This window comes from Schistocerca cancellata, chromosome 5, assembly GCF_023864275.1.
Source record: "Schistocerca cancellata isolate TAMUIC-IGC-003103 chromosome 5, iqSchCanc2.1, whole genome shotgun sequence".
Lineage (NCBI taxonomy): Eukaryota > Metazoa > Arthropoda > Insecta > Orthoptera > Acrididae > Schistocerca > Schistocerca cancellata.
The window spans coordinates 179,723,651-179,749,814 of NC_064630.1; positions in this window are offsets into that span (position 1 = coordinate 179,723,651).

The following is a 26,164-nucleotide window of genomic DNA, read 5'->3' on the forward strand; positions in this document are numbered from 1 at the left end:
TGTTGTTTGGTCCATTGGAGACGTGCAACCTTACGTCCCGCTTCGAGCAATGGCATCTTGCGTTGTCCTAAATGGAAACGTCCATCGCATGCACATGCCTTCGCAGTGTTTGGTCGGAAAAATGCAAGAGATGGACCTTCATTCGCTGACGCCAGCAAATGTGTTGTGTTTGAAACCACTGTCAGTGACAAGGCGTAATATTTTTTTCCAATTCGTGTCGCTTACAGCCTTTCCACTGTCGCCGTTCTTAAGCGAGTTCCACACAATTTCCCTACAGACACGTCGGACAGTTCCAGTTGGTACACAACCAAATCTGACGGTTTCATTCACATCGTGGTCGCGGTGACGTCAAAATATCATAGCTTACTAATAGCATTCGAACACGTGTAAAAGTCGATTCTTCTTAATGCGTCTATACCATGCAGTCGACTGGCTCATGAACACCGCTTCGTTGTTGTGACTTATATCCGCAGCGAAAGGTCGCAAGGCCTCCTGTAACCAGTAATACACGATCTACAGCAATGTAAAGCGACCAGTCTGATCAATTAAGGGGGTTGTTAGTACGAGGACATACTGAAAAGTAATAGCTTAGAATATTTCATTCTGTTCTCCATTTTGGTTGAGATATTAAATGTCATGCACTTTACTAGGTCGGCTTTCCGGCTTCACTGACGCAAACTGCAACCTTCTGCCATTAGAGGGCTGTGAATTGTAGTGTGCTACATGTTTGTGTATTACGTAACTATGTCCATGAGTGAGAAAAAAGCGAACTGTAATCGAGCTTCTTAAAGCACAAATTAGAAGATTTCGTCCACACACGAAGCACACTCTCATTGAACATGAAATTGCCACACCAGAAACAAGTGGTTCACTGCCACCGACCATCCTCCACACAGTCCCGACTTAGCCGTCTCCGATTTTCATCTGTTTGCAAATCTTAAAGAACGCCTTTGAGGACTTTACATTGATGGTGATGAAGCGGTGCAAGCAGAGGTGAGGTTGTGGCTCTGTCAACAAAGTCAAACACTCTACAGTGACGATAAGAATCAATTTGTCTCTCGTTAGGAGATGTCTTCGTCGCCACAGAGACCATGTTGAGAAATAAATACGTAGGTACGAACAATAAAGATGTAGAATGTTAATAAAGTTCTTTTGCATTGACGGGTTTTTTCGTCGGTTCTAGGCAGAGTATTTTATACATTATGTAAGAGAACACACATAACGCTGGCGTAATATTCTACAATATTTATTGGTTATTTCACAAACCTATTTTCGGCTTTAGCGCCATCATCACGTAAAAAAGATAATTATATGGTGCAGTGAATAAGTAATAATTGTTGTACAATATTGCAGTAGTGTTTTCATTCATAAAGCTTTTCATTTAAAATGCTTTAAGAATTTTCACATTTTGAAGCATTACTTTCTAGTACGAGCTGACCTCTTATTTTGCCAGTTGAGCTTACATTCCTGTAAGTCTGACCAAACTGTGCCCTCTGTCGTGACATCTTCTTTGGCTACGTGGTAAAGAATTTCATTGCTGGTTTTCCAACAACGAGTGTCCATAAAAGGAAGATGCATTTGACCCTTTTCTCGAATGTAAACAAAAACTTCAGCGTTATCGAATGTAAGAAGGTTCCCCGTCATGCTAGAATTCATTTTTTCTTCAAAATTTCTAGCCCAGATAATGAATTGATACCTACAAGATATGAAATTGTGGTCATTTGTGAGCAGAAATGCAGCGTATAAGTATTCGGAGTTAACACTGAGGAGCGATATGAAATTAGACGAGTACGTGAAATCAGTATCAGAGATGAGAAAGCCAATGAAAGGCTTATAACAGGTGGAGCGTTACTACGAACGGGCAGTGCTCCTGTAAGGAAAATTGCTTACAATACGCTAATGCGACCAGTTATACTATTTTAGTGTTTCGACTTCTTAAGTAGGCAAGACAACATCGAAGAAATTCTGACACGCTGCAAGATGGTAACGGGAATTCTCTCACGTTTCATATAAACTGTCTGGGTATTTGAATGGATAACATTCGAGGGAAAGCGACCTAATTCTCATGAAACCCTGATCGGTAATTTCAGAGAACACGCGTTAGAGGGACACATGCCAATATTTCGTTGTCACCATCGTATATCTCACAGGCCGATAAGGATCACGGAGCGTCTGTTTATATGAAGTAATTTTTCCATACCGCAACATGGGAATGGGATGAGTTAGAAAATCACTTATACCAGTACGAAGTGCCGTCTACAAGGGACTGCATGGTGTTTCATCGGTATAGTCTTCTAGATATGCCTAGGATTTTCTTTAGTAATGATGTGCTGTTTGCAGCCGCAATTTGAATAGTCTCCAACGAAAAATAAATGTAGGACGAGGTTCTAACGCAGTCAATGGTTTAAAATACACACGTAGCTGTACACATGGATTATTAGGAGATGATATCTTAAATTGTGCGACAGAATTTGGTTATTTCACTGGTCATCGTACTCAAAAGAAATGCGAGTTATTACCTTTACGTGGAATAAATGGTAGTCTCCGAGTGAGGCCTCAGCATCGAATTGTCCTGAAAACCACACTTAGTGGGCCGTGAAAGTTGCGTCGTTTTGCATGAATTACGTATTTTAAAAATACGTTTAACTGTTCAGATTTAATAGTATCTCTAGCTTCATGAACTTTTATCTGCACGTGGATTTCATCAATAGTAACAAGAAAGTGGAATAGAACTATTATATACGGCCCCTGTTGTTGTCGTAGTTGTTTTATCTCCAGTTCAGAGATTAATTCGATGTAATTCTGCACGCTAGTCTCTCCAAGCTCTTCATCTGTGCATAACCACTGAAACTTGAATGTGCTTACTGCAGTCTACCTGCATACTGTTTTCCTTGAAGCCTATTAAGCTGTCCCTTCTTTTTCTCTAGTTGTGCCTAGAATTTACTTTCTCCCCAGTTCCATCCGTAACTTCACTGTTTTCCTAATCTATCCATCTAACCCTCCGCACTCTTCTATAGCACCACATTTAAATTTCCCTTTCTTTCTTAAAAATTAGTTGTACAATGTAGCCTCTAATTGTGCAAAAGGTAAATAATTTACAGAAATTTTTGGTACAGCACTGAATGCAGTATAGCTTCAAGTTTCATTTACAAATGTTCAATATGACTATCTTTTGGAAACTAGAAAATGTCCCAACTATAATCGGTTTCCTGCCAGATCATCTGAAGCTGGTCTTGAAGTATGGTGGCAACTGTTTGTGTTAGTTGTTGTCGCAGCTCCTCGACGTTTCCGAAACGGTGTCCTTAATATAACCCCACAGGCAAAAGTCCACTAGGGATAAGTCAGGTAGTCAGGACATTGTTTCACGACGTCCAGTCCAAGTCAGCACATTCCTACGGAGATACGCGACAACTTCACGATTCAAAGAGTACTCCACGGCATTGGTCCGTTACCTAGCTTTCATTTATAGTGAATTTCTTACCTACCGCAAAGTCCCAAGCGATTGGATAAAAGCTTAGGGGACTCCAGTATATAAGAAAGGTAAAAGAATGGAACCGCAAAATTACAGACAAATATCCCTTACTTCTGTTTGCTGCAGAATCCTTGAATATATTCTGAGTTCTAATGTAAGAGACTTTTTTGAGACTAAGAAGCTTATGTTCACGAATCAGCATGGATTTAGAAAACACCACTCGTGCGAAACTCAGCTTGCCCTTTTCTTACATGATATACTGAGAACTATGGATGAAGGCAACAGGCTGATTCCACATTTCTACATTTCTGGAAAGCGTATGATACGGTGCCCCATTCCAGGCTGTTAACGAAGGTACGAGCGTATGGAATAAGTTCACAGATATGTGAGTGGCTCGAAGACTTCTTTAATAATAGAACCCAGTATGGACGGCTAGTGTTCATCACAGACAAGGGTATCGTCAGGAGTGCTCCAGAGAAATGTGGCAGGACCAGTGTGGTCCTCTATATTCTGTGCATAAATGATTTGGTGGACAGGGGGGACACCAATCTGCGGTTGTTTGCTGATGATGTCGTAGTATGCAGTAAGATGTCGAAGTCGAGTGACTATAGGAAGATACAAGACGACTTACACAAATTTTCCAGTTGGTATGATGAATGGTAGTTAGCCCTAAATGTGGAAAAATGTAAGTTAATGCTGATGAATAGCAAGATCAAACCTGTCATGTTCGGATACAGTATTAGTAGTGCCCTACTAGACACAGTCGAGCAGTTTAAGTATCTGGTCCGAATGTTGCAAAGCTATATGAGGCGAAACGAGCATGTGGGTGGTGCGGTAGGGAAGACGAATGGTAGACTTCGGTATACTGGGAAAAATATAGGGAAAGAGTGGTTCATCTGTGAAGGAGACCGCATGTAGGACGCAGTTGCGAACTATTCTTGAGTACTGCGCGAAAGTCTTGGATTCGTACCAGGTAGAATTGAAGGAAGACGTCGAAGCAATTCAGAGGTGGGCTGCTAAGTTTGTTACCAGTAGGTTCGAACAGCACGTAAGTGTTACGGAGATGCTTCGGGAACCCAACATGAAATCCCTGGAGGGAAGGCAACGTTCTTTCGAGAAACGGTTGAGAAAATTTAGAGAACGGGTAACTGAAGCTGACTCCCGAACGATTCTATTTCCGCGAACATACATTGCGCGTAACGACCACGAAATTAAGACACGAGAAATTGGGGCTCAAACGGTGGTATACACAACGTTGTTTTCCCCTAGTTGTATTTGGGAGTGGAACAGGAAAGGAAATGACAGGTACTGGTACAGGTTACCTTCCGCCACGCAACGTACGGTGCCTTGCGGAGCATCTATGTAGTTGTGGATGTAAATGTAGATCAATAATGTTGTGGCGCGCCATCTCGCTGGAAAATAAATTCTGTGCCCATACCCTGTTGTAATTGAGGCGTCGCATAGTGTTCAAGTATGTCCAGGCACGATATGCCAGTTACAGAAGATTCGGCTTACAGCGCAAGCAACATTTACCTTAGGTGAGACCAGTACGTTCGATTACTTCCTCTGGTTTCTGCTTACCCAATATTAGAAGATTATGTAGATTCACTTTATCGCAGGTATGGAAGGTGACTACGTCACTGGACACAATTTTATTAAAAAAGCCATCTTCATTCTGCGTGTTGTTAAACATATGTTCACAGAACTCAGCTCGTATCTCTTTGTCACTTTCCCTTAAAGCTTGCAACAATCCCAGTTTGTAGGATTTGAATGTAAGTTGTTTGTGTAATCCATCCGTACTGAAACACACGGTATATTAAATTCTAAGCTGGCACGTTTCTTTGATTTACCCTGTATACAAATGCAAGACTAGCAAACCTGTACAACTGTTGCGTCAGACACTGCTAGCCGACCATAATCCGACTTCCTATGTGATACACAGCCAGTTTCAGTGAAAGGACTGTACCAATTAATAACAATTTGCCTCTGAGGTTATGGCTTGCGATATTTAGTCCTCAAATGTAGCGGTGGACCTGTATTCATAAACCATAAACGCTCTGCATACCTGTGCTACTTCATGATGACTGTTGGAATAAGTCATTTACGCAACGTAAACGTCGGGAACTAACAAAGTCAGACAGGAATTAAACTTGAAGATATGCTGCACTCAGTCTGTATCAAACACTTCTGTAATACACTCCTGGAAATGGAAAAAAGAACACATTGACACCGGTGTGTCAGACCCACCATACTTGCTCCGGACACTGCGAAAGGGCTGTACAAGCAATGATCACACGCACGGCACAGCGGACACACCAGGAACCGCGGTGTTGGCCGTCGAATGGCGCTAGCTGCGCAGCATTTGTGCACCGCCGCCGTCAGTGTCAGCCAGTTTGCCGTGGCATACGGAGCTCCATCGCAGTCTTTAACACTGGTAGCATGCCGCGACAGCGTGGACGTGAACCGTACGTGCAGTTGACGGACTTTGAGCGAGGGCGTATAGTGGACATGCGGGAGGCCGGGTGGACGTACCGCCGAATTGCTCAACACGTGGGGCGTGAGGTCTCCACAGTACATCGATGTTGTCGCCAGTGGTCGGCGGAAGGTGCACGTGCCCGTCGACCTGGGACCGGACCGCAGCGACGCACGGATGCACGCCAAGACCGTAGGATCCTACGCAGTGCCGTAGGGGACCGCACCGCCACTTCCCAGCAAATTAGGGACACTGTTGCTCCTGGGGTATCGGCGAGGACCATTCGCAACCGTCTCCATGAAGCTGGGCTACGGTCCCGCACACCGTTAGGCCGTCTTCCGCTCACGCCCCAACATTGTGCAGCGCGCCTCCAGTGGTGTCGCGACAGGCGTGAATGGAGGGACGAATGGAGACGTGTCGTCTTCAGCGATGAGAGTCGCTTCTGCCTTGGTGCCAATGATGGTCGTATGCGTGTTTGACGCCGTGCAGGTGAGCGCCACAATCAGGACTGCATACGACCGAGGCACACAGGGGCAACACCCGGCATCATGGTGTGGGGAGCGATCTCCTACACTGGCCGTACACCACTGGTGATCGTCGAGGGGACACTGAATAGAGCACGGTACATCCAAACCGTCATCGAACCCATCGTTCTACCATACCTAGACCGGCAAGGGAACTTGCTGTTCCAACAGGACAATGCACGTCCGCATGTATCCTGTGCCACCCAACGTGCTCTAGAAGGTGTAAGTCAACTACCCTGGCCAGCAAGATCTCCGGATCTGTCCCCCATTGAGCATGTTTGGGACTGGATGAAGCGCCGTCTCACGCGGTCTGCACGTCCAGCACGAACGCTGGTCCAACTGAGGCGCCAAACTAAACTTTATTACACGACTGTTTGTGACATCTGCAGCACCAAGAAGGAGACGTGATTTCAATGAAATTTATTCCACAGACATGCATGACAATACACGGATGATTATCTACATCTACATCCATACTCCGCAAGACACCTGACGATGTGTGGCGGAGGGTACCTTGAGTACCTCTATCGGTTCTCTCTTCTATTCCAGTCTCGTATTGTTCGTAGAAAGAACACTGAATAGAGCACGGTACATCCAAACCGTCATCGAACCCATCGTTCTACCATTCCTAGACCGGCAAGGGAACTTGCTGTTCCAACAGGACAATGCACGTCCGCATGTATCCTGTGCCACCCAACGTGCTCTAGAAGGTGTAAGTCAACTACCCTGGCCAGCAAGATCTCCGGATCTGTCCCCCATTGAGCATGTTTGGGACTGAATGAAGCGTCGTCTCACGCGGTCTGCACGTCCAGCACGAACGCTGGTCCAACTGAGGCGCCAGGTGGAAATGGCATGGCAAGCCGTTCCACAGGACTACATCCAGCATCTCTACGATCGTCTCCATGGGAGAATAGCAGCCTGCATTGCTGCGAAAGGTGGATATACACTGTACTAGTGCCGACATTGTGCATGCTCTGTTGCCTGTGTCTATGTGCCTGTGGTTCTGTCAGTGTGATCATGTGATGTATCTGACCCCAGGAATGTGTCAATAAAGTTTCCCCTTCCTGGGACAATGAATTCACGGTGTTCTTATTTCAATTTCCAGGAGTATAAGTTGCCGGCCGGAGTGGCCGCGCGGTTCTAGCCGCTACAGTCTGGAGCCAAGCGACCGCTACGGTGGCAGTTTCGAATCCTGACTCGAGCATGGATGTGTGTGATGTCCTTAGGTTAGTTAGGTTTAATTAGTTCTAAGTTCTAGGCGGCCGATGACCTCAGAAGTTAAGTCGCATAGTGCTCAGAGCCATTTGAACCCATTTTTTTTTGTAATAAGTTATTTACTGTTTTCACGGTTAAAAGTTACTTTTGTACAACTAATATATAAACACACTATACTATTTATCTTCCAAGTTGCAATTACATACCAGTCTACACTCCGGACAAATTCTGTCACAGAAGACTTCTTAATGTATGTATATCCGCAGCTCGTGGTCTCGTGGTAGCGTTCTCGCTTCCGGAACACGGAGTCCCGGGTTCGATTCCCGGCGGGGTCAGCGGTTTTCACCTGCCTCGAGATGACTGAGTGCTGTGTCGTCTTCGTCATCATCATTCATCCCCATTACAGTCGGAAGAAGGTAATGCCAAACCACCTCCACTAGGACCTCGCCTAGTACGGCGGTGCGGGTGTCCCGCAACGTCCCCTATGCTCTGTTACGGGGTATGGGACTTTATCATCATCATATATATATAATATAATTATATATATATATATATATACATATATATATATATATATATATATATATATATATTCCTTTTTGAGAAATTATTTTCTTGCTATTGTCAATCTTCGTTTTGTATTCTATCTTCTTAGTACCTGATTAGGTAATTTGCTGCTTCCCTTGTTTTAAATTCACCTTAGAAAGTCCTTTGAAGACCCTACAAGTCCATTTCAGTTGCTCTTGCCGTCTCTGACAGATCTATAGTGTCACCGTTAAACTTCATTGCTTTTATTTCTTCTGCCAGAACGTTAATTTCCTATTCTAATTTCGCTTGGTTTCCTTTACTGATAGCTCGATGTAGGGATCGACTAATATGTGAGATGCCCTACAAGCCTTTTTCATTCCTTTCTCGACTTATGCCTCATATCCTCCACTCTCGTTAGCCAGGTATCTACACAAGGATAGGCAATCTTTCGCCTCGTGTATAGCCCATAGTTTCTTTATAGCTACTTCATATATCGCACTACATGCACATGTTCTTGTGCGAGGTGTGATGAATTCGGACGACGTACAAGAATCTCCCTCAGAAAGAAGACAATATGAGGAAAACTGAAGCAGTACTCTAAAGTCACAATGTACGACATCATTTTGATGAAAGTTCGGGAAGTAGCTTGTTTTATAGATTGCTTTTCATGCCTCCATGTCGTTCGCCGTATGACTACAGCAGCACCCTGTTTGTACGGTAACACAAGTGACGTGGTACAGGAGCGAAACGGGTCCCCAGATATGTGAAATGAACTAGCAGTTGTCGAATAAAGCATTTTCTTTCACTTTCTTTCTCGACGAAATCTGCCTGAAACAACCAGGTTGGAAACACTAAAGGCATTTTGTAAACAAACTGTTGGTACGAAATGCCTAAAATTCAGCAGATACGTGACGCACGTGGTTTTCTTGCACACTTCAGAAGAAGAGGTCCCAGACGGAGATTTACCTTGTAGGTATGTTCTCACTAGAGGATGAAGGTTTCTGCTATATCAGAACCGCAGTTAGGCATTTTCTTTTCAAATTTCAATCAAGCACTTGAAAATTAGTAGCACCTAAGTGGGCCACTGTGAATTTACCCAATAGTACGAGTTGGTGTACATCGTTCCGGCCACGTGCAAGTGTTAGTTCTCCCATGGTAGCTGCACATGATGATCTATAACGACAATTCAAGCGATCAGCCCATCAGCGTTCGATCTCGTATGCGGGCGTTCTATCCCCAAAATCACGCCATAGCTCTGAGTACGTCGACACCTGACCCATATACGTGAACGATATGCTTTATGTACGCAGTACAGGTTGATTTTTGGACAATGGGGAGTCCCACAGACTTAGCAAGATTTTACAGGGAAGCTGTACGGATCGAACACAAATTCCCCAGAGTGACACTGTAAGGCGATTATTTATTCGGCAGTATTTCCTTTTTATGAGTCATCAGTCTTCTGACATGTTTGATGTGGCCCGCCACGGATTCCACTCTGTGCCATCTTCTTCATCTCAGAGTAGCACCTGTAGCCTACGTCCTCAATTATTTGGTCAATGTATCCTATCCTTGTCTTCCTCTACAGTTATTGATTCTATAGCTCCCTCTAGCACTAAGGATTTCGTTCCCTGATGTCTTAACACATGTCCTATCATTCTGTCCCTTCTCCTTGTCAGTGTTTTCCACCTATTCCAGTCTGCCTGTGTGGCCGAGCGGTTCTAGGCGCATTAGTCTGGAACCGCGCGACCGCTACGGTCGCAGGTTCGAAACCTGCCTCGGGCATGGATGTGTATGATGTCCTTATGTTACTTAGGTTCAAGTAGTTCTAAGTTCTAGGGGATTGATGACCTCAGATCTTAAGTCCCATAGTGCTCATGGCCATTTTGAACCACTTATTCTATTCCTCTCCGACTCTGCGAAGAATCTCCTCATTTCTTATCTTATCACTCCACCTAATTTTCAACATTCGTCTGTAGTACCACATCTCAAATGCTTTGATTCTATTCGGTTTCGATTTTACCACTGTCCATGTTTCACTAGCAGACTATTCTGTGCTCCAATAGTATATTCTCATATGTTTCTTTCTCAAGGCCTATATTTGATACTAGTAGACTTCTCTTGGCCATAAATGCCCTTCTTGTCAGTTCTGGTCTCCTTTTGATGTCCTCCTTGCTCCGTCCGCCTTCGGTTATTTTGCTGCCTAGGCAGCAGAACTACTTAACTTCATATACTTCGTGACCATCAATCCTGATGTTGAGTTTCACGCCGTTCTCATGTCTAATACTTCTCATTCCTTTCGCCTTTCTTTAATTTACTCTTAATCCATATTCTGTACTCATTAGGTTGTTCATTCCGTACAGAAGATCATGTAACTGATCGTCAGGATAGCAATGTTATCAGCGAATCGTAACATTCATATCCTTTCACCATGAATTTTAATTCCACTCTTGAATCTTTCTTTTATTTCCATCATTGCTTCAACGATGTATAGATTGAACAGGAGGGAAGAAACCCTACATCCCTGTCTTACACCCTTTTTAATCCGAGAAACTCGTTCTTTGTCGTCCACTCATCCGCTCTCGGCTCTTGTACATATTGTACATTACACGTCTTTCTCTATAGCATACAACTATTTTTCTCAGAATTTCGAACATCTTACGCCATGTTACATTGTCAAACGCTTTTTCCAGATCGACAAATCCTATGAACGTTTCTTTTATTTTTTATTTTTGCCTTGCTTGTATTATCAACCGCAACGTCAGAATTTCCTCTCTCGTGCCTTTACCTTTCCTAAAGCCAGAGTGATCGTCGTCTAACACATAATCAGTTTTCTTTTACATTCTTCTATACATTATCCTTGTCAGCAACTTGGATACATGAGCTGTTAAGTTGATTGTACCATAATTCTCGCACCTGTCAGCTCTTGCAGTGTTCAGAATTATGTGATTGATATATTTTCGAAAGTCAGATGGAGTGTCGCCACTTACCACAACGATTTTAGAAATTCTGATGGAATGTTATCTACTCTTTCCGTTTGATCTTAAGTCCCCTAAAGCCTTCTGAAATTCTGTTTCTAATATTGGATACCAAATCTCTTCAAAATCGACTTATATTTCTTTTTCTATCAGATCAGACAAATCTTCCCCCTCAAAGAGGTCTTCAATGTACTCCTTCCACTATTCCACTCACTCCTCTGCACTTAAAAGTTGAATTCCCGTTGCACTCTTAATGTTACCACCCTTGCTTTTAATTCCACCTTAGGTTGCTTTCACTTTCCTGTATGCTGAGTCTGTCCTTCCGATAGTCGTTTCTGTTTAGATTTCTTCAGAATCTTCATGCAGCCATTTCGTCTTAGCTTCCCTGCACTTCCTATTTATTATTTCATTCCTCAGCGATTTGTGTATCTGTATTCATGAACCTCACTGAACATTTTTGTGCTTTTCTCTTTCATTTCTGTTACCTATGGCGTCTTAGCAGTTACCTTCCTTGTACCTAAGTTTTTCCTTCCAAATTCTGTAATTTTCTATGTAATCTCCATTCCTCTTCAACTGTACAACATACTGGTCTCTTCCTTACTCTTGTATGTTAGAGACGTTAAAGCGTATCTCATCATTCCTTAGTAGAGCTGTATCCCACTTCTTTACATATTGATTCTTCCTGACTGATCTCTTAAAATTCATCTTACTCTTCATCACTACAACATTATAATCTGAGTCTATATCTGCTCCTGGGTATGCTGTACAAACCAGTAACTGATTTCGGAATCTCTGTCTGACTGCGATGCAATCTAAGCGGTGGTATACGTACCTGACCTTCGCCCTGCATACGTCCCGGCAGCCAGATGTGTCATTTCCTTTTATTGCAGGACTCTTTGGGTTATCACCAGTGGCACCCATACAGCACAGTGGTGCGTCGACGATATTCTATGCCCCGTTTTGCTGCCGTTTATGCCAAACGATCCTGGTCTTACATTTCATCAAGATAATGCTCACTCAAATACGGTTAGAATTTCTACTGCCTGTTTCGTGCTTGGCAACCTCCACCTTGGCCAGCAAGGCTGGGAGATCTCTCCCCAGTTGAAAACGTTAAGAGCATTAGGGGCAGGGCCGTCCAACCAGCTCTGTATTTTGAGGATATAACGCGCAAATTTGACAAAATTTGGCACGATATCCCTCAGGAAGACATCTAAAACAGTATCAATCAAAGATAAACCGAATAATTGCTTGCATAATAGTTATAGATGGAACAACGCATTATTGCCTTGCTCAGTTTGTGTAGCACTTTCTCTTGAATAAATCAACCAATTTTTTGAAACTGTAATCATTTGTTTGTCCGTACATTTACAACACATATACTTGTTTCCGTCCCATTCGGATAATTCCTTCGTGGTTCGTCTATTTTTTTGTCTTAGACTGTGTGTTCAGAGTTACAGAATCATAAGATTCTCACACTAATAAGTAGTATTGCGGTGTGAGCCTCGTTGAGGATTATGCAATGCCATTAATTAAGGATGGTGTCAAGCTACATTTCACAAACATAGCGGAGAGAATAGAAACAACCACAAGCACTAGCAGGTCGTAATTATAAAGAGTTTAATGAAGTTCGATTATAGTTCGTGTTGTCAGAATAAAAGCCTGTAGGGGACGAGAATGGCTTTAAAATAAACGTAGTGGCACGATTATACAACATATTGCAATGTACGGCCAGAGCCGTGACACATAATCATACAAACAACACGACAAAATATGACAGTATCGAATATAATGGAATTATACCTGAAAAGCTTGAGCGTAAATTTCGAAATAAATCTCGTGATTCACCTCAGGTCCAACGGGTACAGTATGAACACCGAATATTGTACACACTTGACACGAAAAACTTTTTGTGTGTCCTAGATGCGTCGAAGAGGAAGCCGGCCGCGGTGGCCGTGCGGTTCTAGGCGCTCCAGTCCGGAGCCGCGCTGTTGCTACGGTCGCAGGTTCGAATCCTGCCTCGGGCATGGGTGTATGTGATGTCCTTAGGTTAGTTAGGTTTAAGTAGTTCTAAGTTCTAGGGGACTGATGACCACAGCAGTTGATTCCCATATTGCTCAGAGCCATTTGAACCATTTTTTTCGAAGAGGAAATTTTAATCTACAGGGTGATTATAATTAATGATTGAGTTTCAAAATGAAGTACTCCCCAGGATGACGTCAAATTTGAGTGGAATATTGTCAAAGATGAGAGTACGTTACAGAAAGAAAAGAAAATAACGAAGATTTTACGGTTATATTGAGCTGTAAGGGGCAGAATACACCAAATAAAAGACGCGTGGTACACGGCTGTTCATTAGTTTGCGTCTGAGACTCTCGGAATGGCTGTCCTAATGGATGATCAAGTGTTGTCGGTAAAGCTCTTTTGCAAGAACGGTGGCAGTGCGCAAGTAGCTCTGCAGACCTTCGGGCCCTCAAGGGCATGCTTCGATGTCTGCCAAAGTATGTGGAAAAAATGGTTACAAAATTCGAAGAGGCAGGTTCTTTTGAGGTGTAATGTGCCTGAGAGAGAGAAACAATTGATCCGACATCAGTAGAAGGTATGGCCAGAGCACTGCAGGTTGGGTTGAACGGTAATGTGCAAACGCGCGGTGAACGGGGAATTGACCGAAATTTGAACAGGCCTGCGAGCACGGTGCATTAAAATCTACGAAACACCCTGACTATCGTCAACACAAAATTACCCATATTCAGGAGTTGCTTCACGTTGACATGCTGCCTGGAATTTCTTGCTTCTGTGGAAGTAGACAATGAATGGTCATGGATCTAGCTGTGAACATACAAGTTCAGCTCCAAGGACATGTCAATACATAGACTAGCAGAATATGGGCAACAGAAAATCTGCTCGTACATCAACCAGCACCGCATCATTCTGCAAAGGTGACGGTGTGGTGAAGGTTGAGAGCATCGTTTGCTACAGGATCACATTGGTTCCAAGGAGACGAGTTGGCGGGTCCTGCTACCTGTACCGTCACTGGTAAACACCATGAGAGTCCTTTGCTTACCAACGTCATTCCAACACTTCTACAGCGTGGATGTGTGGGTAGGATCATTTTTATGCAAAATGGCGCTCCTCCGCACACTGCACAGAAGCGCTTAGGAAATGCTACAATTATCAGCCATCATTTTCCTACACCTGATCTTAATCCGTGTGACTTGTGGTTGTAGGATTATCTGACAGATGATGTGTTTAGTGCTCTGGTTACAAAAGCAGCTGTACTGAAGACACGTACTGTGCAACGCATTTTGAACATGACCCTTGAGACAGTCCGATCTGTCTTGGAAAATTTTGTTTTTCGAATTCACCTTGTGGCAGCAAACGGTGGACACGATATTAAACATATTTTGCGCTAATCTAACGACTGTCAGAAACCGATTTCATTGTTGCTTTTTTAGCGGTCATTGCCTCAGGACAGTTGAAAACCTATTCCTTGTTGCTTTTTATGCGGTGTTTTGCCTCATGACAATTAAAAATCAATTTTTCCCATCCTATGTTCAAATGGTTCAAATGGCTCTGAGCACTATGGGACTTAACAGCTATGGTCATCAGTCCCCTAGAACGTAGAACTACTTAAACCTAACTAACCTAAGGACATCACACAACACCCAGTCATCACGGGGCAGAGAAAATCCCTAACCCCGCCGGGAATCGAACCCGGGAACCTGGGCGTGGGAAGCGAGAACGCTACCGCACGACCACGAGCTGCGGACCCCATCCTATGTGGTACGACCCTGTGGCACAGCTTGTACGGTAACGCGTCGTATAGTACGGCTGGTTTAATGTGCACTCACTCCATAGCATTCGTATTGGCACTAAACTATCATTTGTAGCCGAGCCCATTTACTTTATGACGATAACAGCACTATCTTGTGACAATAGTTCCATTAATTTAATTTTGTTTCGATTATGTTATCTCCTTTTTCGATAACTGTCCCTTCAAATATGACAACATTCTGAGTAGACCTTCTTCCCAGAGTTATAGGGCTTCGAAACTGGAAATTTAATTACAATCACCGTGTAAACATGTGAGTCAACGAAGGGTGACAGTCCGCCCGTGGTCGTGCGGTAGCATCTTCGCTTCCCGCGCCCGGGTTCCCGGGTTCGATTCCCGGTGGGGTCAGGGATTTTCTCTGCCTCGTGATGACTGGGTGTTGTGTGATGTCCTTAGGTTAGTTAGGTTTAAGTAGTTCTAAGTTCTAGGGGACTGATGACCACAGCTGTTAAGTCCCATAGTTCTCAGAGCCATTTGAACCATTTGAAGGGTGACATGTTTCGTCACGGAATGATTTGGAAAATGTGAGAGTGTTACGGATATATTCAACGGAATACAATGGAAGGGTGGAATACAGGCATCGTGTATCACATAGTGGTTGAAATTCCAAGAATGTACTCCGAAGAGGAATAGCGTAAAATATTACTTCATCAAAGATGTGTCTTGCGAAATGATCTCCACGAGCAAATCAGATAAATCAATAGGTCATACGGAGATTTTTAGGCAGTCGTTCTTGCTACGCAATGTTCGCTAATGGAACAGAGAAGTGGAGAAATTATGCTAGAAGTGTAGCCACATACTGTAGGGTTGCTTGCGGTAAGTAGACGCAGAGCGGCAGGGCAGTAGCCACGCTGCGGCAGGAGCTTCGCCGGTCTCGCTGACTCGCGTGAGCAGCACGTCACAGCCGCGGGCGGTATGGCTCTCATCACATCACGCAGCGCACAGTGGCGGCGATGGGTCGTCGTAATGGCCGGCGGGTCGCAGTTCATTTGTATTCCGTTTCCCGGCAACCGCTGCCGCCCGCCACCTCGGGGAGACCTCTGGCGGCGACTTCACGCGCAGCCGCGCCCTGGGACTGGCGCTACGGCGCTAAGGCGCTCGCTCATACATTTTTCCCTGCAGCGTGGAGGGAGGCGGGCCACGAAAAACCCCACAGCGCTGCGAGTGTTTCTTCGTAGGTGCTCTGGGCTCCCCCGAAGTACGAGCGTCCCTACCTTGGGGCTCCGTTGCGGATGTGTTTACATTTGTAGCATCCTCACGTATTTCGCGACAAGAAAAACTGTTTTCCTGGTAGTAACGTGACCTAAGTACACTCGTGGCCATCAAAGTTGCAACACCCAGATCTACAGGAAATACCTAAATTCCACTTAATGCACGATTACAGTATTTTAAAAACAGTACGTGATTAAATATATGATGACTTGAAGGTGTACAGAAAGCGAAATTTGCCGGCCGCTGTGGCCAAGCGGTTCTAAGTGCTTCAGTCTGGAACTGCGCGACCGCTACGGTCGCAGGTTCGAATCCTGCCTCGGGCATAGATATGTGTAATGTCCTTAGGTTAGTTAGTATTAAGTAGTTCTAGGTTCTAGGGGACTGATGACTTCAGATGTTAAATCCCATAGAGCTCAGAGCCATTTCAAAGCGAAATTTAACCCTCTCAGTACAAACGGAGAAGTTACTTTATGCCCACTTTTTCAAAATATTGCTGTCTAGACATGGATCTTATATTCTAAAAATGGGAATTATTTAATTGTTTCTAAGGATTCCTCCTACCAGATTCAGTAATAGCTTTAAATTTTCCAATAAAAGATAACCCAAAATTCTCTTATAAAGAGAACACGGCAAGTACCATAACCTGATTTCCCAGAAACTTTACTCAGTGGAAGAGTGCGAGAAACTTATTCGTAGATACTCAACCGTTCTTGAGGAAATGGCGGTCACAGTTTCTGACGTAATTTAGACCCTTTTAGCGCGCGATACTCTCAGTCGAAATGGAGGCACAGTGATGTAGTGGTTTTTACTTTTGCGTCCTGTGTTGCAATCCCAATTATTGTTTTATTTGTTTTATTTATTTATTTTTGGTTTATATACCCATGTCTGTAGAAGGTTACTACACGAATGTTACTTATCAGTTCTGGAGATACAAGGGCGTTGTATGAATTGCAAAATTACACCTGGGTTCCCTGATAAGTAACATATATTTACTGTATAATATACGTGTACAGAGTATTTTCAAAGGTTACAATGTTGTGTATTTCATACTTATCTAGATTCTTATGTTAATTCCTATATTTTATTCTCTCGTTTATTCTTCAACAAGATTTGGTGCATTCTCTAGGGTGACACCGATCGTAGAAGCATCCCAAACATAGAACTTGCCGAAACCATGACCATCGTGGGAATACAGGTTTACTACACAGTGGCATTTCTTCATACGAATCTCACTCGGAACAGAAACGTCTTTAACTGATAAATATTTCACTCGTTGGTAATAATTTCGAGGCAAACCACGCATAACGGATCAATTTAGCAAATACTTGCGCTTGCAGTTGATTATGAATCAAGATACGCTACAAGTACTTCACCGAAAATAATTTCAAATAATTTTTTCATGTGGTTACTGCTTTCTCTTTTTTTCTTTGTCTTCAACTCAGTCGCCAGACATACAAGAAGTAGACGAAAGGGGAAAACGTTATTTCAACGTATACTGGAAACTATTCGTATAGTAATCTTCTATGGACAAGCATAGATAAATCCGGAACAAAAATAAAAGTAACTTTCGGGTTTCGAGCACTGGGTGGGAAAATTTGGCACCACAACGCTAGCCACTGCACTAGCACTTTAGCTGAACGAATTCAGCCTTTAAAAAGCACATAAAGTAACTCGAAAACTTCGTTTTCTCACAAATTTTCGAGTATCTACGGGTAAGCAAAGACACGTGTTCGCTTATTTTGAATCCTCTACCACTTATCGAAATTTTTGGAAAATCAGGTTATGGCAGTTTCTGTGTTCTCCTCCTGTCAGTGTCATATTAATCCTCGTGTCAATGTCAGATTCATAGTTTAAGGTTCAGGACCTTTCCTTCACGTCGATGTATCTTTAAAAAGTGTGTCGTTAACAAAAGTCAACGACGGTTAGTGAAATTCGTAATTTTTAAGATCATTTTTGTGATTGGCGTACAGTATCGCCACTTGGTTATGGAAAGTGCTTTGGTATTGCTGAGGTTGTCCTAAAAGATATTTTCAGATTCTGGACTATACTTAAACCTCATTACCTGTTTAGAAAGCGTGTTGGTAGTGAAATTGAACGACAATGAAGGAAATTAAATTTTTTTGAGTTTTTTTTGTGTTTGCCATGAAGAACCTACGCCACTCCTCCCCCCACCCCATCCCCCACCACCACCAAATACACACATACGCATACAACTTGCGGTATACGTCATGGAAAGGAAAGTTAGTTAGTATTTATAGGACTAATATCAGATGATTATAATTAAAGTGCTGGGCTCACGGTGGTACACTGTGGGCTGTAATGGTCGTATTATAGCGGAACTTGATCATTTGCTAAAACGTTAATGCTGGACCGATTTACACTGGAAAATAATTATTTCCAATTTCGGCCACCAGGTGCAAATATGGCGTTATGTAGCATCTCGTTGACGTCTCCAGTGTTCAAATTCTAAAAACTGTGTAAGTAACCGTCAACGATATTTCGACATTGTGCCTTTCTCACTTGCGTGACCTTTTCTGCCCACATCTCGTTCTTAATCCATCATATGCGGAAACGTTCTATGTGCCTTTCTTGCATTCAAATGGCTCAAATGGCTCTCAGCACTATGGGACTTAACATCTGTGGTCATCAGTCCCCTAGAACTTAGAACTACTTAAACCTAACTAACTTAAGGACATCACACACATCCATGCCCGAGGCAGGATTCGAACCTGCGACCGTAGCAGTCGCGCGGTTCCTTTCTTGCATTCATAGCGCTGTATATTCACCTGGTGACCAAAACTTGAACTAACAGTTTCTAGCGTAAAATGGTTCTGCAGTAACACACTAGAATATCTACCAAGCTTTGCAGTGATTACAGCCCACAAAAGAACACCATGAGGAGCTGCTCTTAACTATGACCATCTGATACATAGAGCTAGTAATTGTGGTAGCCACAGCGGCCTTAAAATAGCTTAGCAGCAAGTAAAACTGAGATTGGATGACAAATTTTGGTGCATTATCGTATGGTGCCTCAACACAATAGTAGAGTTCACCAGAATAGTGGCTAGCGAGTGATGACTTACCAGTATTAAGAGGGTGACCGATATGGAGAACGTGCAGGCTAGGTAAACAGCCGAATACCCTCACATCAAGGTAGGCCCTATAACAAAATGTGCAAACATTACAAGCATAAGTTATTCAAGAATATTGTAGAAACTATAAATGTAAAATTTCTGTATGTTATAAAAATGTACGTATTTTCCCCATCTCCTTCTAAATTATTTGGTTGATTTTAAACGTACTTGGTGTACATACACTTATTATCTATAAAGAAACACTTTTGGGGACGGGGGTTGGTTCCCCCCAAAGAGTTGGGTTAGGGGGTGAAAGAGTGGCGTAACACACTCCGTGCGAAAACCCCGATTATATTAGTATTAGACAATGAGAGCACTTTAGCTACTTGCAATAAATCTTAAACATAACTGAAAAACATTAGAAACTTTCTTTTGCCGGCCGGTGTGGCCGAGCGGTTCTAGGCGCTTCCGTCTGAAACCGAGCGACCGCTACTGTCGCAGCTTCGAATCCTGCCTCGGGCATGGATGTGTGTGATGTCCTTAGGTTAGTTAGGTTTAAGTAGTTCTAAGTTCTAGGGGACTTATGACCTCAGATGTTGAGTTCCATAGTGCTCAGAGCCATTTTTTTAAACTTTCTTTTCTCATTGATAATCCCCATAAAACCATAAAAGGAAAAAGGTTATCGCTTAATAAATTTTCGCTGTTAATACTGTAAAACTGCCGCGTCAGTTATGATGTTCCAATTTAGTACATCTTTATTACTATCGCGATAAGCATCATACTATTTCGCAGGCAGAATCAACATATACCACCGAATGTACGGGCAAACTTTTTCTTTTTTCTTTCTTTTTTTTTCTTTTTTAGTCTCCAGTCTTCCGAATGGTTTAACGCCAACCTCTTGATCTCAGAGAAGCACTTGCAACCTCGTCCTCAATTATTTTCTGGGTGTATTCCAGTCTCTTTCTTCCTCTACAGTTTTTACCTTCTACAGCTCTCTCTATTACCATAGCAGACATTTCCTGATGTCTTAACAGACGTCCTATCACCCTGTCCCTTCTCCTTGCCAGTGTTTTCGACATATTCTTTTCGTCTCCGATTCTGCGCAGAACCTCCTCATCAGTCCACTTAATTTTCAACATTCGTCTGCAACACCATGTCTCAAAAGCTTCGATTCTCTTCTGTTCCGGTTTCCCCACAGTTCACGTTTCAACCGTATATTCTCAGAATTTTCTCCCTCACATTAAGGCCTATGTCTGATATTAGTAGACTTGTCTTGGTCAGGAATTCCCTCTATACCAGTGTTAATCGACTTTTGATGTCTTCCTTTCTCTATCTGTCGTTGATTATTTTGCTACTGAAGTAGCATAATTTATTAACTTCACCTATTTCGTGAACATCAATCTTGATGTTAAGTTTCTCGCTGTTCTCGTTTCTGCTACTACTCATAACCTTCGTCTTTCTTCCATTTACTCTCAGTCCATGTTCTGTACTCGTTAGACTTCTCGTACCACTCAGCAGATCATTTAATTCTTCATCACTTTCACTCAGGATAGCAATGTCATCAGCGAATCCTATCCTTTCACCTAGATTTTAATTAAACTCATGAAATTCTTTTTATGCCCGTCATTGCTTTTTCGACGTACAGATTAAACAGTAGGGGCGAAACACTACATTCCTGTCTTAAACCCTTTTCAAACCAGGCACTTCGTTCTTGGTCGCTCACCCTTATTATTCCCTCTTGGTTCCTGAACCAATTCCACCTGTTTTTCTCAGAATTTCGAACATCTTGCCGCATTTCACATTGTCGAACGTTTTTTCCAGGTCGATAAATGCTACGAACGGGTCTTTATTTTTGCTTAGTCTTGTTTTCGTCACCAACCGCAGAATTGCCTCTCTCGTGCCTTTACCTTCCGTAAAGCCAAACTGATCGTCATCTAACATATCTCCAATTTTCGTCTCCATTATTAATTTGGATGCATGAGCTGTTAAGATAGTTGTGCGATAATTCTCGAACTTTTGAGCTCTTGCAGTCTTCTGAAATGTGTAGCTGATATTTTTCCGAAAGTTAGATGGTACGTCGCCAAGCTCATATATCATACACAACAACGCGAATAATCGCTCTGATGCCACTTCCCCGAATGATTTTAGAGATTCTGATGGAATGTTTTCTATCCCTTCTACCTTATTTGACCTTACGTCCTCCAAAGCTCTCACAAATTTAGGTTGTAATACTGGATCCCCTAGTTCTTCTAAATTGACTCCTGTTTCGTCTTCTGTCACATCCAATAAATCTTCCCCTTCATAGAGGCCACGAATGTACTCTTCCCACCTATCCGCTCCCTCCTCTGCATTTAACAGTGAAATTCCCGTTGCGCTCTTAATGTTACCACCTTTGCTTTTAATTTCACAGAAGGTTATTTTGACTTCCCTATATGTTGAGTCAGTGCTTCCGACAATCATTCTTTTTTCGATTTCTTCACATTTTTCACGCACCCATCTCGTCGTAGCTTCCGTGCACTTGTGTTGATTTCATTCCTCAGCGACTTGTATTTCTGTATTCCTAAATTTCCCTGAACATTTTTGTACTTCCTTCTTTCATCGATCAACTGAAGTATTTCTTCTGTTACCCATGGTTTCTTCCCAGTTACCTACTTTGTATCTGTGTTTCTCTTTCCAGCTTTAGTAATTGCACATTTAGAGATGTCCATTCCTCTTCAATTGTACTGCCTCCTGAGCTATTCCTTATTGCTGTATCTATAGCCTGCGAGATTTTAAAACGTATCTTGTCATTCCGTAGTAGTTCCGTATCCCACTTCTTTGCCTGTTAAATTTTCCGGACTAATCTCTTCACCTTCATCCTATTCTTCATCACATAATGATCTGGGTCTATATCTGCGCCTGGGAATGGTTTACGCTCCAGTATCTGATTCAGAAATCTGTCTGACCATAATGTAATCTAAGTGAAATCTTGCCACATCATCCGGCCTTGTACAAGTATATCTTCCCCTCTTGTGATTCTTGAATAGAGTATTCGCTATTGTTAGCTGACATTTATTATAGAACTCAATCAGTCTTTCTCATCTTTAATTCATTCTCCCGATCCCATATTATCCAGCAACCTTTTCTTCTACTCCTTCCCGTACAATGCATTCCAGTCCTGCATGACTATTAGATTCATCTCCCCTTACATACTGTATTACCCTTTCGGTATCCTCATATACTTTCTCTATCTCTGCATCTTAAGCTTGCACCGTCGGCATGTATACCTGAACTATCGTTGTCAGTGTTGGTTTGCTGCCAGTTCTTATAAGAACTAACCATAACGTGTAGGCTTTCGCGGCCGGCGTCTTCACTAGCAGGCAACATCTTCCGAGGTGTGTCAACGACTGTATGCCAGGCCGTGGAGGTCCCGTTTATATAGAGCGCATAGAGGGCACCACCATACGTCACTTGGGGCCGACAGTAAGTCTATCTCTAACGTCATTTCTCTCGATTGAAGGTAATCGATTGTCATACAGTTGGTACAAGGTCAACCCCAATATCTTGTCTAACATTAAGCCTTCCTCTTTTCTACTAAAGTTATTGTGGTGTTTCTGAATCTCTATAGCTCCCCTATACATACGCGCATAATAACGCGATGACCTGGCTAGCACGCTCGTCTCACTAAATTTTATTTCATGGTCACCGTCTCTAAAAACATGATCCACTACAGCTGATATCTCGATGTGTCCTAGTCGACAGTTCCTTTTGTGTTCGGTTGGGCAGGTATTGACATTTCTTTTCGTTGCCCCTATATAAACCTTCCCACAATGAATGTTATACATCCCTGGAGTTGCTAAGGGGTGTCGTGCGCCTTTCGCTGATCTTAAACACTCACTAGCCTTCTTGGTTGGCCTAAAGATTGTTTCAACTTGAAACTTGGCCCGACCTTTCCCACTACGGTCAGTAATATTGCGAATAAATGGACGAAAAACTCTTTCAGCTCTCAGCTGTTGTTGCTGAATGCTGTCAGACACTTTTATTCCACTTCGCAACTCTTGGGGTGTATAAAATTCTGCGTTGCTCTGGGAAGGTTTATATTGGAGCAACGAAAAGAAGCGTCAGTACCCGCTTAACCGAGCACAAAAGGACTGTCGACTGGGACATACCGACAAATCAGCTGTACAGGAACATGTTTTTAGAGAAGGTTATCATGAAATAAAATTTATTGAGACGAGCGTGCTAGGCACAATATCGCATTATTATGCACGCACGTATAGGGAAGCTATAGAGATTCAGAAACACCACAATAACTTGAATAGAAAAAAGGAAAGCTTAAAGTTAACCAAGATATGACAGTTGGCTTTGCACCAACGATACGACAATCGATTACCCTCAATCGAGAATAATGACATTAGTCAAAGATAGACTTACAGTGGACCCAATGTGACATATGGTGGTGCCCTCTATGCGCTCTCTATAAACGGGATCTCTACGGCCTGGCAGCCAGTCGTTGACACACCTCGGAAGATGCTCGCAGTTACTAACGAAACGTCAGGAAGAAGAAGGTTTACAGATCGACACGGCCTCTCAGCCCGGAAGTTTTAAATACTGATAAGAACTGTTCACAGAAACACACTCTCTGCCCTACCTTCCTATTCATAACGAATCCTACTCCCGTTATACAATTTTTTTCTGCTGTTGTTGATATTACCCTATGCTCATGTGACCATAAATCCTTGTCTTATTTCCATTTCACTTTACTGACCCCTAGATTACGCCTTTGCATTTCACTTTTCAATGTTGCTAGCTTCCCTACCACATTCAAGCTTCTGACACTCCCCACCCCGTCTCGAGGAACATCATAAATTCGTTGCTTATTCAATAATTTTATCATGGACATTCCCCCTTTGACACTCTCTTCCCGAAGATCAGAATGATTGACTATTCCTCAATCTTTGCCACTGGAGAGATCACCAAGACACTTTTTCAGTCACAGCCCACACGTCCTATGGATACACATTATGTCTTTAATGCAGTGGTTTCCATTGCCTTCTGCATTCTCATACAGTTGATCAATGCTGATTCTTCCGCCTTTAGAGGCACTCTCGCACCCCAGGGGCAAGAGAGTGCTCTGGACCTCTGTCTGCCCTTCCAACCTCTTTGACTAGGCCGCTTTATGCTGGAAGTCTTCAGCCGCCAATGTTGATTATTCATCGAAACTTAAACAGTGGTGGGTTTCGAACCCAGGACCGAGAACGTTTTGATTACTAATCAAAGGCAGTACCACTAAACCACCCTTGAGGATATAAGACGTCATAAACACTGAGGTCCATGAAAGCTAGCTTTTCTTGTAACGAAGGGCAAATTACTTGCACTACACGCATCCAGTGTTCGATAATGAGAGCCCTTAAAAAATCCAACAAAGTTTAAACATAATTTCAAAGCTTTTCTAAACATTTAGTCTCTTATTTGCTCAAACCCAAATAATCAGTAAACTAACACATTTGTAACTTAATCAGATGGTTGAAGCTGTTTTACACAGAGAAGTTCGAATTTCTGAGGAATTGGATATTTACTGGTTGCTTGCGATCGCTATCTGGGATCAAGGTTTGTGAGGTTCAAAACCACCTACATCCCATAGAGGGGAATGAAACGGGGGTGACATTGAAGTATAACTCAGGAACACCTGGCGCTCTTTCAACCAAATTAGTTAGGTACATGATTAATTATTTGTATAAGAATTCGGTGGGATCCCCACTATCTGGGGGTGGGGCTGTGAGTGGGGAGGATTGACTTAATAATGCTCGAAAACGACCTGTTGGTACTTATTTCTTGTACTGGATTAATAAAGAATGCTTTTCAGATGATGAAGTATTGGTGTGTTATTTGTGTTGTTCAGTGTGTGAACCACAAATAACTTTAATATATCCTTGGAGTCATATAGTGTAAGGTAGCAGAAAATGAGACACATACAGGGTTACTTAAATGGGTCTCCTGCTGCGTTTCATGCAACCCTCAGTGTTATAGCTGGCCATCACTGACCACGTGCGAGATTTTCGTATGATCGTACTCGCTAAGTGCAACCTTTTAGTCCCTCAGAAAAAATAAGCTGGACCTTTTTCATTGGGATAGGGGTGGTGGGTGACAAGAAAGTCATCGACAGACAAGGTGGTCCGCAGCTCGTGGTCGTGCGGTAGCGTTCTCGCTTCCCACGCCCGGGTTCCCCAGGTTCGATTACCGGCGGGGTCAGGGATTTTCTCTGCCTCGTGAAGACTGGGTGTTGTGTGCTGTCCTTAGGTTAGTTAGGTTTAAGTAGTTCTAGGTTCTAGGCGACTGATGACCATAGATGTTAAGCCCCATAGTGCTCAGAGCCATTTTTTGAACAGACAAGGTGGGAGAAGGAAGAGGGGGTTGACAGAGGGGTGAAGAGATGGACAGACAGAGAGAGATAGGAAGATTGAGGAGAAGGAGATGGACAGAGTGGGAGCGGAGGAGACGGTGGGGGAGGAGTAGGTGGACAGATAGATGGGAGAAAGAGACGGGCAGAGAGAGTGGGTGTGGATAGAAAGAGGGGGAAGAGGAAACATATAGAAGAGAGGGGGCAGGAGGAGATTGCAGAGAGAGCAGGGAGGAGGGGGAGATGAACTAATAGGACAGTGAAATAAAAAAATACCCTCCCAATGCCCACTCTTTCAGCTAGAAACAAATAACTGCTGGTGATTAGGTTTGAACTGGCGACCCACACCACGCCAGCCTGCAGGTGCAATGGCTTGTGGTATTGCTCCCTCTCCCAGACAAAACGCCACTCGCCGTTGTTTCAGATATTCTTATTGGAGTTGACGACAGCAGACCGTATTTTTATCTTGTATGGCAGCCCCGT